The 19,039-nt window shown below is 53.3% G+C and overlaps 2 pseudogenes; one reads left to right on the top strand and one right to left on the bottom strand.

The window, feature by feature from the left end:
* LOC147118468 (uncharacterized) overlaps positions 1–19,039 on the top strand; it is a 234,801-nt pseudogene that overhangs the window by 14,023 nt on the left and 201,739 nt on the right.
* On the bottom strand, positions 31–780 carry LOC147118471 (uncharacterized; annotated as a pseudogene).

Genomic DNA, 19,039 nt, shown 5'->3' with positions numbered 1-19,039 from the left:
AGGAAAAGCAGCAGAATCCAACCCCTGCCATCACTTGTCAACTCGCTGGTGTCTCAGCAGGTGGGTTGAATTCATAAATCCATTTCCACACATGGAGCAGGTGAACGGCCTCTCCCCAGTGTGAGTGCGCCAATGATTTTCCAGCTGGGATGGGTAAGTGGATCCCTTCCCACAATCCCCACATTTCCACGGTTTCTCCATGGTGCGGGTGTCCTTGTGTCTCTCCAGGTTGGATGATCAGTTGAAGCCTCGTCCACACTCCTTTGTGGTTTTAAAGGTCTTCTCGCAGACAGAACAATTAATAGGTCTCTCGTCACTGTGAACAAGTCGGTGTCTCAGCAGGTTGGATGATCAAGAGAATCTCTTCCCAAACACGGAGCAGGTGAACGGCCTCTCCCCAGTGTGAGTGCGTTGGTGTGTCAGCAGATCCTTTGTGCTTTTATACTTGTTCTCACAGTCAGAACACTGAAAAGGTCTCTTATCAGTGTGAACAAGTTGGTGAGTCTGGAGCTTAGACAACTCTGTGAATCCCTTCCCACACACAGAGCAGGTGAACGGCCTCTCTCCGGTGTGAATTCGCTGGTGTGTCACAAAGCCGGATGATTTAGTGAATCCCTTCCCACATACAGAGCAAGTGAACGGTCTCTCTCCGGTGTGACTGTAATAATGAGTTTCCAGCTGGGACGGGTATTTGAATCCCTTCCCACAGTCCCCACATTTCCACGGTTTCTCCATGGAGTGGGTGTCCTCAAGTCTCTCCAGGTTGGCTGATCAGTTGAAGCCTTGTCCACACACAGAACATGTGTACGGTTTCTCCCCGCTGTGAACGGTGCGATGTCTTTTCAGGCTGTGTAACTGGTTAAAGCTCTTTCCACAGTCAGTGCACTGGAACACTCTCATTCGGGTGTGTGTGTGTCTCGGTGCTTTTCCAGTCACACTGATGTTTGAAATCTTTTCCCACAGACAGAACAGACAAACATTTCTCCTTCCACATTCAAAGGCCGATGATATTTGGGTCCTGATGAATGGAGTGACTCTGTCAGATCTTGATGTGATGTTTGGTTTGAGTTTGCGGTGTGTAAATGCTGCCCTTCTCACAGCCTGTAAAAGGAGTTTACAAAAGCCATCACTGTGAGTCCAGGATAGAAATTGACAAGATTCTCTCCTCCTGGTTACTGGCCAAGGGGGCCGTGCATGCGCCCTGCTGCCGCCTGAGCCTCTCAAGATGGCGGCCGTTACCCCGGGCCTGACACCGGGAGAATGCCCCGCATCTGCCACCCCGCTCGGGGCAAACGCCCGGCCCGGAGGCTCTTGTTCGGGGCCTGAGGCCCACCCCAGGTGATTGTGAAGCAGATAATGTTGAGTGTTTTAATAATGGGGCCTGGGGCCGCACTCGGGGTGTGTGCAGCCCGCGTCCCCCTGGGGTTCATGAACCCGCTCCCTGAGCTCGGGGTGTGAGCGTCCCGCGTCCCCCCGGGGTTCATGAACCCACTCCCTGAGCTCTCTCACCTGATGTGTCAGTGGCTGCTGCCAAGGTCCGCGCATGCTCAGCTCACCTTCTGTTGTTCAGGTTTAAAGGTCAAGCCCCGCCCCTCACACACTCCGATTGGTTGGAGGACCCGCCGCCCACTCGGTCCTGCAGCCCCGCCCCGCTCTTCCTATTGGTCCGGAGCTCCCGTCAGCCACCCGGGCAGTGTGAGCTGAGCATGCGCGGGCCTTGGCAGCAGCCGCTGACACATCAGGTGAGAGAGCTCAGGGAGCGGGTTCATGAACCCCGGGGGGACGCGGGCTGCTCACACCCCGAGCTCAGGGAGTGGGTTCATGAACCATGGGGGAGGCTGCGAGATTCTCAGCAGCTCAGCTCTGCTTGGTGCTGTGTGAACGGGCTGCTCCACACCCCGGCTGCTCGTGGGAACGCCAGTGCGGAAGGCCTACTGCAGAAGGCCTAGGGTGGAAGACCCAGAGGAGAGTGTCCTAGGTGGGAGGCCCAGCATGGAGGACCCCAGGCTGGGGTCCTAGGGCGGAGCGGCTGGTCGACAGAAGCGGAGTCGGGAGATGCTGTGGGTGAGCATGCTGCACGGTTTCTAAACGTGAAGAACGGTCTCCGGCCCGAATGAGTTCCAGCGGCCCCGCCTGTGCTCCGTTTGGTGGCAGCTGTGAGGCTTTGTTTCGGTGATGGGATCGGGTTTGTGCGCCGCCATTTGGTGGAGGAAAGACAGACTGTTCCTATCTATAGTACGGTGCTTGAACAGCCATAAGATGGGAAAAGAGAACGGAATAAAAGTGAAAAAGGAAAATAAAAGACAAAACAAGGTATATCGGCAAGGAACAACGAATGTCTTGATGGCTGGGTCCTGTGAGTGATAACAGCAAGAAGAAGGGAATTTTCCTCTTTTACGGGATTTGAGAAAGTGGTCGGCTTCTTTTCTGTGGAAAGGTTGAAGACTGTGGATAAGGATTATGACATTATATGGTTGGATGACATCAAGTGAAGACGAAGAGTTATTAGAGTGCCAATAGGACTGGCGTTGAACTGGTAATACTTGTTTTTGAAGAAGTTTCGGGTTCTGGCTTAAAGTAGTTTACTTGAAGTCTTAAGGGATTTTTTGATATGGTTGTGGGACTTTGTATATTGTGGTGTTAAAGCCTTCCTTAATTGAATGAACGAACGCTCTAGTGAACGCACGCATGCGGATACAAATATATGCACGCACGCATACACAATGGAACTTACATTCGACCAAATGAAGGGCCCGGTCCCCAGGACGGGGGTCACTCGGTGAGCGTGAGGCCTGCCGGATGAACGAACGCACGCATGCACACAGGTAGACAAATGATACGCATGCATACACAATGGAACTTACGTTCGACTGAATGAAGGGCCCTCGCTCCCCAGGATGAAGGCCCGCTTGGTGAGCGTGAAGCCTGCCGGACGGATGAACAAACACATAGGCATGCACTCAGATAGAAATGGCACACATGCACGCAGTCATGCACAATGGAACTTACGCTTGAGCGAACGAACGGACGAATGGAGGAATGAATGACTGAATGATTGAACGATGCCAGTTGGACTGGTGTGTACGGATTCTTGGTTTATTAAATAGTTGCAGTTTGTACTGTAAATATTATTGATTTACCTGAAAATTTATTGTTGTATTTATATTGTTGACCATAATTGGTCAATGAATGTAATGGATTTACTATGTAACTGTTGAGTTGTATAAGTACTGTTGTACTTGAATGTTAAACTTTAAAAAAAAGGACAACAGGTTATACCAAGCAAAAATGAAGAGTTACTAGATTGCCAGTAGGACTGGTATGTATTGTTTGTTACTATGGGTACCTGTATTGTTGACATTGGTTTTGTCTGGAAAAATTTATTATTGTATTTGTACTGTTAATCCTAAAGCTGTTTCTTCTAAGGCTTAGCCTTATTGTGGTTAATGAATGTAATGGATTTATCATGTAATTGATGAATTGTAACAAGTACTACCAGATTTAAATAAAAGATTAATAAACAAAAAAATATAAAATAAAAATAAACCCCGGGGGTACGCGGGCTGCTCACACCCCGAGTGCGGCCCCTGGCCCCATTATTAAAACACTCAACATTATCCGCCCGCCGCTTCCCGGTTTCTTCCGATTCGCTCATCAAAGGGGCCCCGCGCCAAACTCCAGGATAGACAGGAAGTCATAGAGTCATAGAGTCATAGAGTTTTACAGCACAGATAGAGGCCCTTCGGCCCATCGTGTCCGCGCCGGCCATCACGCCCTGTCTAATCTAATCCCATATTCCAGCATTTGGTCCGTAGCCTTGTATGCTATGGCATTTCAAGTGCTCATCCAAATGCTTCTTGAATGTTGTGAGGGTTCCAGCCTCCACAACCCTTTCAGGCAGTGAGTTCCAGACTCCAACCACCCTCTGGGTGAAAAAGTTCTTTCTCAAATCCCCTCTAAACCTCCCGCCCTTTACCTTGAATCTATGCCCCCTAGTTATTGACCCTTCTACTAAGGGAAAAAGCTCCTTAGTATCCATCCTATCTATGCCCCTCATAATTTTGTACACCTCAATCATGTCCCCCCTCAGCCTCCTCTGCTCCAAGGAAAACAAACCCAATCTGCCCAGTCTCTCTTCACAGCTGAAGCGTTCCAGCCCTGGTAGCATCCTGGTGAATCTCCTCTGCACCCTCTCCAAAGCTATCACATCCTTCCTGTAGTGTGGCGACCAGAACTGCACACAGTATTCCAGCTGTGGCCTAACCAGTGTTTTATACAGCTCCATCATAACCTCCTTGCTCTTATATTCTATGCCTCGGCTAATGAAGGCAAGTATCCCATATGCCTTTTTTACCACCTTATCCACCTGTTCCGCCGCCTTCAGGGATCTGTGTACTTGCACACCCAGATCCCTCTGACCCTCCATCTTGCCTAGGGTCTTACCATTCATTGTGTATTCCCTTGCCTTGTTAGTCCCCCCAAAGTGCATCACCTCGCACTTTTCCGGGTTAAATTCCATTTGCCACTGTTCCGCCCATCTGACCAACCCATCGATATCGTCCTGCAGACTGAGACTACCCTCCTCGCTATTTACCACCCTACCAATTTTTGTATCATCCGCGAACTTACTGATCATACCTTTTACATTCATATCCAAGTCATTAATGTAGACCACAAACAGCAAGGGACCCAGCACCGATCCCTGTGGTACCCCACTGGCCACAGGCTTCCAGTCACAAAAAGAACCTTCGACCATCACCCTCTGCCTTCTGCCACTAAGCCAGTTTTGTATCCAACGTGCCAAGGCACCCTGGATTCCATGGGCTCTTACCTTCTTGACCAGTCTCCTGTGCGGGACTTTATCGAAGGCCTTACTGAAATCCATGTATACCACATCCACTGCGTTACCCTCATCCACACACCTAGTCACCCCCTCAAAAAATTCAATCAAATTAGTCAGACATGATCTTCCCTTGACAAAGCCATGTTGACTATCCCTGATTAATCCTTGCCTCTCCAAGTGGAGACTAATTTTGTCCCTCAGAAATTTTTCCAATAATTTTCCTACCACTGATGTTAGGCTCACTGGCCTGTAGTTCCCCGGTTTTTCCCTACTCCCCTTCTTGAATAATGGAACTACATTAGTGGTTCTCCAGTCCTCTGGCACATCCCCTGTGGCCAGAGAGGTTCTGAATAAGTGTGTTAGAGCCCCCGCAATCTCTTCCTTTGCCTCACACAGCATCCTGGGATACATTTCGTCCGGGCCTGGGGATTTATCCATTTTTAGGCCTGCTAAAACCGCCAATACCTCCTCCCTCTCGATGTTAATGTGTTCGAGCATATCACAGTCCCCCCGTCCTATTCCTATGTCTACATCGTCCCTCTCCATAGTGAAAACAGATGCAAAAAATTCATTTAGAACCCCTCCTACATCTTCCGGCTCCACACACAGATTGCCACTTTTGTCCCTAATGGGCCCTATTTTTTCCCTAGTTATCCTCTTACCCTTAATATACTTATAAAACATCTTAGGATTTTCCTTTATTTTGCTCGCCAGTGTTATTTCATGGCCCCTCCTTGATCTCCTAATTTCTTTTTTAAGTAACCCCCTGCACTTTTTGTACTCCTCTAGGGCTTCCTCCGTCTTTAGCCTTTTGTATCTGCCAAAAGCCCTCCTTTTTTTTCTAATCCATTCTCGTATATCCCCTGACATCCAAGGTTCCCTGTGGTTTTTGGAACCACCCTTGACCTTTACGGGAACATGTTGCCATTGTATGATCTCAATCTCCCTTCTGAAAGCCTCCCATTGCTCCGATGTGGATTTTCCTACAAGTAGCTGATCCCAGTCCATTTTGGCCAGATCCTGCCTTATCCTATTAAAATCAGCCTTCCCCCAATTTAGAACCTTTATTTCCGGCCCATCCCTGTCCTTTTCCATGACCACCTTAAATCTCACCATATTATGGTCACTGTCACCAAAGTGCTCACCTACTAGCACTTCTTCCACTTGGCCGGCCACATTCCCTAGAATTAGGTCCAGTACCGCCCCCTCTCTTGTAGGACCTTCTACATGCTGGCTCAAAAAGCTCTCCTGGATGCACTTTAAGAATTCTACACCCTCTGTGCCTTTCACACTCTGACTATCCCAGTTAATATTGGGGAAGTTGAAATCCCCCATTATTATTACCCTATTATTTGCACATTTCTCTGAGATTTGCCTACATATCTGTTCCTCTATCTCCCCCTGACTGTTTGGAGGCCTATAGTACACTCCCAGCAAAGTGCTTGCCCCCTTCTTGTTTTTAAGCTCCACCCATATGGCCTCATTAGAGGAACCTGATAATATGTCATCCCTCCTTACTGCAGTAATTGACTCCTTAATTAATATTGTGACACCCCCTCCTCTTATACCCCCCCTCTCTGTCTCGCCTGAAGATTCTGTACCCCGGAATATTGAGCTGCCAGTCTTGCCCCTCCCTCAACCATGTCTCCGTGATAGCAACAATATCATACTCCCATGTGTTTATCAACACCTTCAGTTCATCCACCTTATTTGCAAGACTCCTTGCATTAAAATAGATGCCATCCAGCCTTGCCCTTGTATATTTGCCCTGTCTACCAAGCTGACTTGTTTTTTTCTCTATAATTGGCAGCACATCACCCCCTATTTCAGCTCCCCTCTGTATCCCATCCCCCTGCCAAGTTAGTTTAAACCCCCCCCCAACAGTGCTAGCAAACCTCCCCGCAAGGATATTTGTCCCGCTCTGGTTCAGGTGCAACCCGTCCGACTTGTACAAGTCCCACCTTCCCCAGAAGCAGGCCCAGTGATCCAGGAAAGTAAAACCCTCCCCCCTACACCAACTCTTTAGCCACGCATTCATCTGCTCTATCCTCCTATTCCTATACTCACGAGCACGTGGCACTGGGAGTAATCCAGAGATTACAACCTTTGAGGTCCTGTAAAAGTCAGGGAGCGTCTGTAAATGGAGGATAAATGGAGACTGATCAGGGAGCGTCTGTAAATGGAGGATAAATGGAGACTGGTCAGGGAGCGTCTGTAAATGGAGGAGAAATGGAGACTGGTCAGGGAGCATCTGAAAATGGAGGAGAAATGGAGACTGGTCAGGGAGCGTCTTTAAATGGAGGAGAAATGGTGACTGGTCAGGGAGCATCTGTAAATGAAGGAGAAATGGTGACTGTTCAGGGAGCGTCTGTAAATGAAGGAGAAATGGTGACTGGTCAGGGAGCGTCTGTAAATGGAGAAGAAATGGTGACTGGTCAGGGGGGGCTGTAAATGAAGGCAAAATGAATCAGTATTTTTGGGAGATGGTTTGTGTGAACAAATATATCAGTGATTTTAATGAGACACTTTCTGTGTCCCAGCTCCTGTAAATGCTGGCTGTAAAGGGGCCGGACTCTCAGGAGGCTCCACACCGCTGGCTGCTCATGTGTCAGTGTTCTCCCATCAGATTAATGTGCTTCTGCTGTGGGTGTGTTTAATAAAGTGCCCAAAGCCCTCACTGTAACACTCCCATATATCCCACCTGCAGTGTAATGTCCGTGCTGTGTGCTTCCTGTCCAATATCCCCCTGATCCCTGGCTCTCCTGTTGCACCAACTTGGTATAATGGGACAAGAAGTGCCAGCTCAAGAGATTCCCAAATCAGGGACAGAATGAAAGGTTCACACATGTGGAAAGTTAATCTTACACAATGTGTGAGATGCTGAGCACCCGCCCAACATTTCACTACTACACCTTTCAAATAGTTTTATCAACCTCTCCTCCTCTGAAACCTTTGATTCGGGCTGGGGGTCCGGTCCCCAGAGGGACTGCACATTCGGTCTGATTCCCAGAGAGTTCATACGTAGGTGGGGCACACAGGTCACACATTGGACAGCAACTGATGAGTGCAGAACTGATCCCAACTAGAGTCAGCACCTTCAGGGGAGGAGAGGGAGGGGAACCAGTGAGAGTAGAACTGAACCCAGCCAGAGTCAGCACCTTCAGGGGAGGAGAGAGAGGGGAACCAGTGAGAGTAGAACTGAACACAGCCAGAGTCAGCACCTTCAGGGGAGGAGAGGGAGGGGAACCAGTGAGTGTAGAACTGAACACAGCCAGAGTCAACACCTTCAGGGGAGGAGAGGGAGGGGAACCAGTGAGTGTAGAACTGAACACAGCCAGAGTCAACACCTTCAGGGGAGGAGAGGGAGGGGAACCAGTGAGTGTAGAACTGAACCCAGCCAGAGTCAGCACCTTCAGGGGAGGAGAGGGAGGGGAACCAGTGAGTGTAGAACTGAACCCAGCCAGAGTCAGCACCTTCAGGGAAGGAGAGAGAGGGGAACCAGTGAGTGTAGAACTGAACCCAGCCAGAGTCAGCACCTTCAGGGGAGGAGAGGGAGGGGAACCAGTGAGTGTAGAACTGAACCCAGCCAGAGTCAGCACCTTCAGGGGAGGAGAGGGAGGAGAACCACTGAGTGTAAAACTGAACCCAGCCAGAGTCAGCACCTTCAGGGGAGGAGAGGGAGGGGAACCAGTGAGTGTAAAACTGAACCCAGCCAGAGACAGCACCTTCAAGGGAGGAGAGGGAGGGGAACCAGTGAGTGTAAAACTGAACCCAGCCAGAGTCAGCACCTTCAGGGGAGGAGAGGGTGGGGAACCACTGAGTGTAGAGCTGAACCCAGCCAGAGTCAGCACCTTCAGGGGAGGAGACGGGCTGGAACCAGTGAGTGTAGAACTGAACCCAGCCAGAGTCAGCACCTTCAGGGGAGGAGAGGGAGGGGAACAAGTGAGTGTAGAACTGAACCCGGCCAGAGTCAGCACCTTCAGGGGAGGAGAGCGAGGGGAACCAATGAGTGTAGAACTGAACCCAGCCAGAGTCAGCACTTTCAGGGGAGCAGAGGGAGGGGAACCAGTGAGTGTACAACTGAACCCAGCCAGAGTCAGCACCTTAAGGGGATGAGAGACAGGGGAACCAGTGAGTGTAGAACTGAACCCAGCCAGAGTCAGCACATTCAGGGGAGGAGAGGGAGGGGAACCAGTGAGTGTAGAACTGAACCCAGCCAGAGTCAGCACCTTCAGGGGAGGAGAGGGAGGGGAACCAGTGAGTGTAGAAATGAACCCAGCCAGAGTCGGCACCTTCAGGGGAGGAGAGGGAGGGGAACCAGTGAGTGTAGAACTGAACCCAGCCAGAGTCAACAACATCAGGGGAGGAGAGGGAGGGGAACCAGTGAGTGTAGAAATGAACCCAGCCAGAGTCAGCACCTTCAGGGGAGGAGAGAGAGGGGGACCAGTGAGTGTAGAACTGAACCCAGCCAGAGTCAGCACCTTCAGGGGAGGAGAGGGAGGAGAATCAGTGAGTGTAGAACTGAACCCAGCCAGAGTCATCACCTTCAGGGGAGGAGAGCGAGGAGAACCAGTGAGTGTAGAACTGAACCCAGTCAGAGTCAGCACCTTCAGGGGAGGAGAGAGAGGGGAACCAGTGAGTGTAGAACTGAACCCAGCTAGAGTCAGCACCTACAGGGGAGGAAAGGGTGGGGAACCAGTGAGTGTAGAACTGAACCCAGCCAGAGTCAGCACCTTCAGGGGAGGAGAGAGAGGAACCAGTGAGTGTAGAATTGAACCCAGCCAGAGTCAGCACCTTCAGGGGAGGAGAGAGAGAGGAACCAGTGAGTTTAGAACTAAACCAGCCAGAGTGAGCACCTTCAGGGGAGGAGAGGGAGGGGAACCAGTGAGTGTAGAACTGAACCCAGCCAGAGTCAGCACCTTCAGGGGAGGAGAGGGAGAGGAACCAATGTGTGTAGAACTGAACCCAGTCAGAGTCAGCACCTTCAGGGGAGGAGAGGGAGGGGAACCAGTGAGTGTAGAACTGAACCCAGCAAGAGTCAGCACCTTCAGGGGAGGAGAGGGAGGGGAACAAGTGAGTGTAGAACTGAACACAGCCAGAGTCAGCCCCTTCAGGGGAGGGGAACCATTGAGTGTTGAACTGAACCCAGCCAGAGTCAGCACCTTCAGGGGAGGAGAGAGAGGGGAACCAGTGAATGTAGTACTGAACCCAGCCAGAGGCAGCACCTTCAGGGGAGGAGAGGGAGGGGAACCAATGAGTGTAGAACTGAACCCAGCCAGTCAGCACCTTCAGGGGAGGTGAGGGAGGGGAACCATTGAGTATAAAACTGAAGCCATCCAGAGTCGGCACCTTCAGGGGAGGAGAGGGAGGGGAACCAGTGAATGTAGAACTGAACCCAGCCAGAGTCAGTACCTTCAGGGGAGGAGAGGGAGGGGAACCAGTGAGTGTAGAACTGAACCCAGCAAGAGTCAGCACCTTCAGGGGAGGAGAGGGAGGGGAACAAGTGAGTGTAGAAATGAACCCAGCCAGAGTCAGCACCTTCAGGGGAGGAGAGGGAGGGGAACCACTGAGTGTAGAACTGAACCTAGCCAGAGTCAGCACCTTCAGGGGATGAGAGGGAGGGGGTCCAGTGAGTGTAGAACTGAACCCAGCCAGAGTCAGCACCTTCAAGGGAGGAGAGGGAGGGGAACCAGTGAGTGTAAAACTGAACCCAGCCAGAGTCAGCACCTTCAGGGGAGGAGAGGGAGGCGAACCACTGAGTGTAAAACTGAACCCAGCCAGAGACAGCACCTTCAAGGGAGGAGAGGGAGGGGAACCAGTGAGTGTAAAAGTGAACCCAGCCAGAGTCAGCACCTTCAGGAGAGGAGAGGGAGGAGAACCAGTGAGTGTGGAACTGAACCCAGCCAGAGGCAGCACCTTCAGGGGAGGAGAGGGAGGAGAACCAGTGAGTGTAAAACTGAACCCAGCCAGAGTCAGCACCTTCAGGGGAGGAGAGGGAGGGGAACCAGTGAGTGTAAAACTGAACCCAGCCAGAGACAGCACCTTCAAGGGAGGAGAGGGAGGGGAACCAGTGAGTGTAAAACTGAACCCAGCCAGAGTCAGCACCTTCAGGGGAGGAGACGGGCTGGAACCAGTGAGTGTAGAACTGAACCCAGCCAGAGTCAGCACCTTCAGGGGCGGAGAGGGAGGGGAACAAGTGAGTGTAGAACTGAACCCGGCCAGAGTCAGCACCTTCAGGGGAGGAGAGCGAGGGGAACCAATGAGTGTAGAACTGAACCCAGCCAGAGTCAGCACTTTCAGGGGAGGAGAGGGAGGGGAACCAGTGAGTGTAGAACTGAACCCAGCCAGAGTCAGCACCTTAAGGGGATGAGAGACGGGGGAACCAGTGAGTGTAGAACTGAACCCAGCCAGAGTCAGCACATTCAGGGGAGGAGAGGGAGGGGAACCAGTGAGTGTAGAACTGAACCCAGCCAGAGTCAGCACCTTCAGGGGAGGAGGGAGGGGAACCAGTCAGTGTAGAACTGAACCCAGCCAGAGTCAGCACCTTCAGGGGAGGAGAGGGAGGGGAACCAGTGAGTGTAGAACTGAACCCAGCCAGAGTCAACAACATCAGGGGAGGAGAGGGAGGGGAACCAGTGAGTGTAGAAATGAACCCAGCCAGAGTCAGCACCTTCAGGGGAGGAGAGGGAGGGGAACCAGTGAGTGTAGAACTGAACCCAGCCAGACTCAGCACCTTCAGGGGAGGAGAGAGAGGGGGACCAGTGAGTGTAGAACTGAACCCAGCCAGAGTCAGCACCTTCAGGGGAGGAGAGGGAGGGGAATCAGTGAGTGTCGAACTGAACCCAGCCAGAGTCAGCACCTTCAGGGGAGGAGAGCGAGGAGAACCAGTGAGTGTAGAACTGAACCCAGCCAGAGTCAGCACCTTCAGGGGAGGAGAGAGAGGGGAACCAGTGAGTGTAGAACTGAACCCAGCCAGAGTCAACAACATCAGGGGAGGAGAGGGAGGGGAACCAGTGAGTGTAGAAATGAACCCAGCCAGAGTCAGCACCTTCAGGGGAGGAGAGGGAGGGGAACCAGTGAGTGTAGAACTGAACCCAGCCAGAGTCAGCACCTTCAGGGGAGGAGAGGGAGGGGAACCAGTGAGTGCAGAACTGAACCCAGCCAGACTCAGCACCTTCAGGGGAGGAGAGAGAGGGGGACCAGTGAGTGTAGAACTGAACCCAGCCAGAGTCAGCACCTTCAGGGGAGGAGAGGGAGGGGAATCAGTGAGTGTCGAACTGAACCCAGCCAGAGTCAGCACCTTCAGGGGAGGAGAGCGAGGAGAACCAGAGAGTGTAGGACTGAACCCCGCCAGAGTCAGCACCTTCAGGGGAGGAGAGAGAGGGGGACCAGTGAGTGTAGAACTGAACCCAGCCAGAGTCAGCACCTTCAGGGGAGGAGAGCGAGGAGAACCAGTGAGTGTAGAACTGAACCCAGCCAGACTCAGCACCTTCAGGGGAGGAGAGAGAGGGGGACCAGTGAGTGTAGAACTGAACCCAGCCAGAGTCAGCACCTTCAGGGGAGGAGAGGGAGGGGAATCAGTGAGTGTCGAACTGAACCCAGCCAGAGTCAGCACCTTCAGGGGAGGAGAGCGAGGAGAACCAGTGAGTGTAGAACTGAACCCAGTCAGAGTCAGCACCTTCAGGGGAGGAGAGAGAGGGGAACCAGTGAGTGTAGAACTGAACCCAGCTAGAGTCAGCACCTACAGGGGAGGAAAGGGTGGGGAACCAGTGAGTGTAGAACTGAACCCAGCCAGAGTCAGCACCTTCAGGGGAGGAGAGAGAGGAACCAGTGAGTGTAGAATTGAACCCAGCCAGAGTCAGCACCTTCAGGGGAGGAGAGAGAGAGGAACCAGTGAGTTTAGAACTAAACCAGCCAGAGTGAGCACCTTCAGGGGAGGAGAGGGAGGGGAACCAGTGAGTGTAGAACTGAACCCAGCCAGTGTCAGCACCTTCAGGGGAGGAGAGGGAGAGGAACCAATGTGTGTAGAACTGAACCCAGTCAGAGTCAGCACCTTCAGGGGAGGAGAGGGAGGGGAACAAGTGAGTGTAGAACTGAACCCAGCCAGAGTCAGCCCCTTCAGGGGAGGGGAACCATTGAGTGTTGAACTGAACCCAGCCAGAGTCAGCACCTTCAGGGGAGGAGAGAGAGGGGAACCAGTGAATGTAGTACTGAACCCAGCCAGAGGCAGCACCTTCAGGGGAGGAGAGGGAGGGGAACCATTGAGTATAAAACTGAAGCCATCCAGAGTTGGCACCTTCAGGGGATGAGAGGGAGGGGGTCCAGTGAATGTAGAACTGAACCCAGCCAGAGCCAGCACCTTCAGGGGAGGAGAGGGAGGGGAACCAGTGAGTGTAGAACTGAACCCAGCAAGAGTCAGCACCTTCAGGGGAGGAGAGGGAGGGGAACAAGTGAGTGTAGAAATGAACCCAGCCGGTGTCAGCACCTTCAGGGGAGGAGAGGGAGGTGAACCAGTGAGTGTAGAACTGAACCTAGCCTGAGTCAGCACCTTCAGGGGAGGAGAGGGAGGGGAACCAGTGAGTGTAGAACTGAACCCAGCCAGAGTCAGCACCTTCAGGGGAGGAGAGGGAGGGGAACCAGTGAGTGTAGAACTGAACCCAGCAAGAGTCAGCACCTTCAGGGGAGGAGAGCGAGGGGAACCAGTGAGTGTAGAACTGAACCTAGCCTGAGTCAGCACCTTCAGGGGAGGAGAGGGAGGGGAATCAGTGAGTGTAGAACTGAACCCAGCCAGAGTCAGCACCTTCAGGGGAGGAGAGGGAGGGGAACAAGTGAGTGTAGAAATGAACCCAGCCGGTGTCAGCACCTTCAGGGGAGGAGAGGGAGGGGAACCAGTGAGTGTAGAACTGAACCTAGCCTGAGTCAGCACCTTCAGGGGAGGAGAGGGAGGGGAACCAGTGAGTGTAGAACTGAACCCAGCAAGAGTCAGCACCTTCAGGGGAGTAGAGGGAGGGGAACCAGTGACTATAGAACTGAACCCAGCCACAGTCAGCCCCTTCAGGGGAGGGGAACCAGTGAGTTTTGAACTGAACCCAGCCAGAGTCAGCACCTTCAGGGGAGGAGAGAGAGGGGAACCAGTGAATGTAGAACTGAACCCAGCCAGAATCAGCACCTTCAGGGGAGGAGAGGGGGGGGAACCAGTGAGTGTAGAACTGAACCCAGCCAGTCAGCACCTTCAGGGGAGGTGAGGGAGGGGAACCAATGAGTGTAGAACTGAACCCAGCCAGAGTCAGCACCTTCAGGGGAGGAGAGAGAGGGAAACCAGTGAGTGTGGAACTGAACCCAACCAGAGTCAGCATCTTCAGGGGAGGAGAGGGAGGGGAACCAGTGAGTGTAAAGCTGAACCCAGCCAGAGTCAGCACCTTCAGGGGAGGAGAGGGAGAGGAACCAATGTGTGTAGAACTGAACCCAGCCAGAATCAGCACCATCAGGGGAGGAGAGGGAGGGGAACCAGAGAGTGGGGAACTGAACCCAGCCAGAGTCAGCACCTTCAGGGGAGGAGAGGGAGGGGAATCAGTGAGTGTAGAACTGAACCCAGCCAGAGTCAGCACCTTCAGGGGAGGAGAGGGAGGGGAACCAGTGAGTGTAGAACTGAAACTAGCCAGAGTCAACACCTTCAGGGGAGTACAGGGAGGGGAACCAGTGACTATAGAACTGAACCCAGCCAGAGTCAGCCCCTTCAGGGGAGGGGAACCATTGAGTGTTGAACTGAACCCAGCCAGAGTCAGCACCTTCAGGGGAGGAGAGAGAGGGGAACCAGTGAGTGTAGAACTGAACCCAGCCAGAGTCGGCACCTTCAGGGGAGGAGAGGGAGGGGAACCAGTGAGTGTAGAACTGAACCCAGCCAGAGTCAACAACATCAGGGGAGGAGAGGGAGGGGAACCAGTGAGTGTAGAAATGAACCCAGCCAGAGTCAGCACCTTCAGGGGAGGAGAGGGAGGGGAACCAGTGAGTGTAGAACTGAACCCAGCCAGACTCAGCACCTTCAGGGGAGGAGAGAGAGGGGGACCAGTGAGTGTAGAACTGAACCCAGCCAGAGTCAGCACCTTCAGGGGAGGAGAGGGAGGGGAATCAGTGAGTGTAGAACTGAACCCAGCCAGAGTCATCACCTTCAGGGGAGGAGAGCGAGGAGAACCAGTGAGTGTAGAACTGAACCCAGTCAGATCCAGCACCTTCAGGGGAGGAGAGAGAGGGGAACCAGTGAGTGTAGAACTGAACCCAGCTAGAGTCAGCACCTACAGGGGAGGAAAGGGTGGGGAACCAGTGAGTGTAGAACTGAACCCAGCCAGAGTCAGCACCTTCAGGGGAGGAGAGAGAGGAACCAGTGAGTGTAGAATTGAACCCAGCCAGAGTCAGCACCTTCAGGGGAGGAGAGAGAGAGGAACCAGTGAGTTTAGAACTAAACCAGCCAGAGTGAGCACCTTCAGGGGAGGAGAGGGAGGGGAACCAGTGAGTGTAGAACTGAACCCAGCCAGTGACAGCACCTTCAGGGGAGGAGAGGGAGAGGAACCAATGTGTGTAGAACTGAACCCAGTCAGAGTCAGCACCTTCAGGGGAGGAGAGGGAGGGGAACCAGTGAGTGTAGAACTGAACCCAGCAAGAGTCAGCACCTTCAGGGGAGGAGAGGGAGGGGAACAAGTGAGTGTAGAACTGAACCCAGCCAGAGTCAGCCCCTTCAGGGGAGGGGAACCATTGAGTGTTGAACTGAACCCAGCCAGAGTCAGCACCTTCAGGGGAGGAGAGAGAGGGGAACCAGTGAATGTAGTACTGAACCCAGCCAGAGGCAGCACCTTCAGGGGAGGAGAGGGAGGGGAACCAATGAGTGTAGAACTGAACCCAGTCAGAGTCAGCACCTTCAGGGGAGGTGAGGGAGGGGAACCATTGAGTATAAAACTGAAGCCATCCAGAGTTGGCACCTTCAGGGGAGGAGAGGGAGGGGAACCAGTGAGTGTAGAACTGAACCCAGCCAGAGTCAGCACCTTCAGCGGAGGAGAGGGAGGGGGTCCAGTGAATGTAGAACTGAACCCAGCCAGAGCCAGCACCTTCAGGGGAGGAGAGGGAGGGGAACCAGTGAGTGTAGAACTGAACCCAGCCAGAATCAGCACCTTCAGGGGAGGAGAGGGAGGGGAACCAGTGAGTGTAGAACTGAACCCAGCAAGAGTCAGCACCTTCAGGGGAGTAGAGGGAGGGGAACCAGTGACTATAGAACTGAACCCAGCCAGAGTCAGCACCTTCAGGGGAGGAGAGGGAGGGGAACAAGTGAGTGTAGAAATGAACCCAGCCAGAGTCAGCACCTTCAGGGGAGGAGAGGGAGGGGAACCAGTGAGTGTAGAACTGAACCTAGCCTGAGTCAGCACCTTCAGGGGAGGAGAGAGAGGGGAAACAGTGAGTGTAGAACTGAACCCAGCCAGAGTCAGCACCTTCAGGGGAGTAGAGGGAGGGGAACCAGTGACTATAGAACTGAACCCAGCCACAGTCAGCCCCTTCAGGGGAGGGGAACCAGTGAGTTTTGAACTGAACCCAGCCAGAGTCAGCACCTTCAGGGGAGGAGAGAGAGGGGAACCAGTGAATGTAGAACTGAACCCAGCCAGAATCAGCACCTTCAGGGGAGGAGAGGGGGGGGAACCAGTGAGTGTAGAACTGAACCCAGCCAGAGTCAGCACCTTCAGGGGAGGACAGAGAGGGGAACCAGTGAGTGTGGAACTGAACCCAACCAGAGTCAGCATCTTCAGGGGAGGAGAGAGAGGGGGACCAGTGAGTGTAGAGCTGAACCCAGCCAGAATCAGCACCGTCAGGGGAGGAGAGGGAGGGGAACCAGAGAGTGTAGAACAGAACCCAGCCAGAGTCAGCACCTTCAGGGGAGGAGAGGGAGGGGAACCAGTGAGTGTAGAACAGAACCCAGCCAGAGTCAGCACCTTCAGGGGAGGAGAGGGAGGGGAACCAGTGAGTGTAGAACTGAAACTAGCCAGAGTCAACACCTTCAGGGGAGTACAGGGAGGGGAACCAGTGACTATAGAACTGAACCCAGCCAGAGTCAGCCCCTTCAGGGGAGGGGAACCATTGAGTGTTGAACTGAACCCAGCCAGAGTCAGCACCTTCAGGGGGGGAGAGAGAGGGGAACCAGTGAATGTAGTACTGAACCCAGCCAGAGGCAGCACCTTCAGCGGAGGAGAGGGAGGGGTACCAGTGAGTGTAGAACTGAACCCAGCCAGTCAGCACCTTCAGGGGAGGTGAGGGAGGGGAGCCAGTGACTGTAGAACTGAACCCAGCCGGAGTCAGCACCTTCAGGGGATGAGAGGGAGGGGGTCCAGTGAGTGTAGAACTGAACCCAGCCAGAGCCAGCACCTTCAGGGGAGGAGAGGGAGGGGAACCAGTGAGTGTAGAACTGAACCCAGCAATAGTCAGCACCTTCAGGGGAGGAGAGGGAGGGGAACAAGTGAGTGTAGAAATGAACCCAGCCAGAGTCAGCGCCTTCAGGGGAGCAGAGGGAGGGGAACCAGTGAGTGTAGAACTGAACCTAGCCAGAGTCAGCACCTTCAGGGGAGGAGAGAGAGGGGAAACAGTGAGTGTAGTACTGAACCCAGCCAGAGTCAGCCCCTTCAGGGGAGCAGTACCAGTGAGTGTTGAACTGAACCCAGCCAGAGTCAGCACCTTCAGGGGAGTAGAGGGAGGGGAACCAGTGACTATAGAACTGAACCCAGCCAGAGTCAGCACCTTCAGGGGAGGAGAGAGAGGGGAACCAGTGAATGTAGAACTGAACCCAGCCAGAATCAGCACCTTCAGGGGAGGAGAGGGAGGGGAACCAGTGAGTGTAGAACTGAACCCAGCCAGAGCCAGCACCTTCAGGGGAGGAGAGGGAGGGGAACCATTGAGTGTAGAACTGAACCCAGCAAGAGTCAGCACCTTCAGGGGAGGAGAGGGAGGGGAACAAGTGAGTGTAGAAGTGAAACCAGCCAGAGTCAGCACCTTCAGGGGAGGAGAGGGAGGGGAACCAGTGAGTGTAGAACTGAACCTAGCCAGAGTCAGCACCTTCAGGGGAGGAGAGAGAGGGGAAACAGTGAGTGTAGAACTGAACCCAGCCAGAGTCAGCACCTTCAGGGGAGTAGAGGGAGGGGAACCAGTGACTATAGAACTGAACCCAGCCAGAGTCAGCCCCTTCAGGGGAGGGGAACCAGTGAGTGTTGAACTGAACCCAGCCAGAGTCAGCACCTTCAGGGGAGGAGAGAGAGGGGAACCAGTGAATGTAGAACTGAACCCAGCCAGAATCAGCATCTTCAGGGGAGGAGAGGGAGGGGAACCAGTGAGTGTAGAACTGAACCCAGCCAGTCGGCACCTTCAGGGGAGGTGAGGGAGGGGAACCAATGAGTGTAGAACTGAACCCAGCCAGAGTCAGCACCTTCAGGGGAGGAGAGAGAGGGGAACCAGTGAGTGTGGAACTGAACCCAACCAGAGTCAGCATCTTCAGGGGAGGAGAGGGAGGGGAACCAGTGAGTGTAAAACTGAACCCAGCCAGAGTCAGCACCTTCAGGGGAGGAGAGGGAGGGGAACCAGTGAGTGTGGAACTGAACCCAGCCAGAGTCAGCACATTCAGGGGAGGAGAGGGAGGGGAACCAGTGAGTGTAGACCTAAACCCATCAAAAACAGCATTTTGAAGGATGTTATTGCATTGGAGAGAGTGCAGAGGAGCATCACCAGGATGTTACCTGGGCTGGAGCACTTCAGCTATGAAGAGAGACTGGACAGGCTGGGGTTGTTTTCCTTAGAGCAGAGAAGACTGAGGGGGACCTGACTGAGGTGTACAAAATTATGAGGGACCTAGATAGGGTAGATAGAAAGGAACTTTCCCCCTTAGTAGAGGGGTCAATAACAAGGGGGCATAGTTTCAAGATAAGTGGCAGGAGGTTTAGAGGGGATTTGGGGAAAACCTTTTTCACCCAGAGGGTGGTTGGAATCTGGAAATCACTGCCTGAAAGGATGGTAGAGGCAGGAACCCTCACAACATTCAAGAAGCATAGGGCTTGATGGCCTGCGTGGACATGATGGGCCGAAGGGCCTCTTTCTGTGCTGTATAAATCTGTGACTTTTTGACTATGAGAGGGAGGGGAACCAGTGAGTGTAGAACTGAACCCAGCTGGAGTC

This window comes from Somniosus microcephalus, chromosome 4 (assembly GCF_052327205.1).
Source record: "Somniosus microcephalus isolate GS21.2 chromosome 4, FLI_Smic_1.0, whole genome shotgun sequence".
In the NCBI taxonomy this organism is placed as follows: Eukaryota; Metazoa; Chordata; class Chondrichthyes; order Squaliformes; family Somniosidae; genus Somniosus; species Somniosus microcephalus.
The sequence above is the reverse complement of the archived record's forward strand: the minus strand, read 5'-3'. Positions and strand labels throughout refer to the sequence as shown.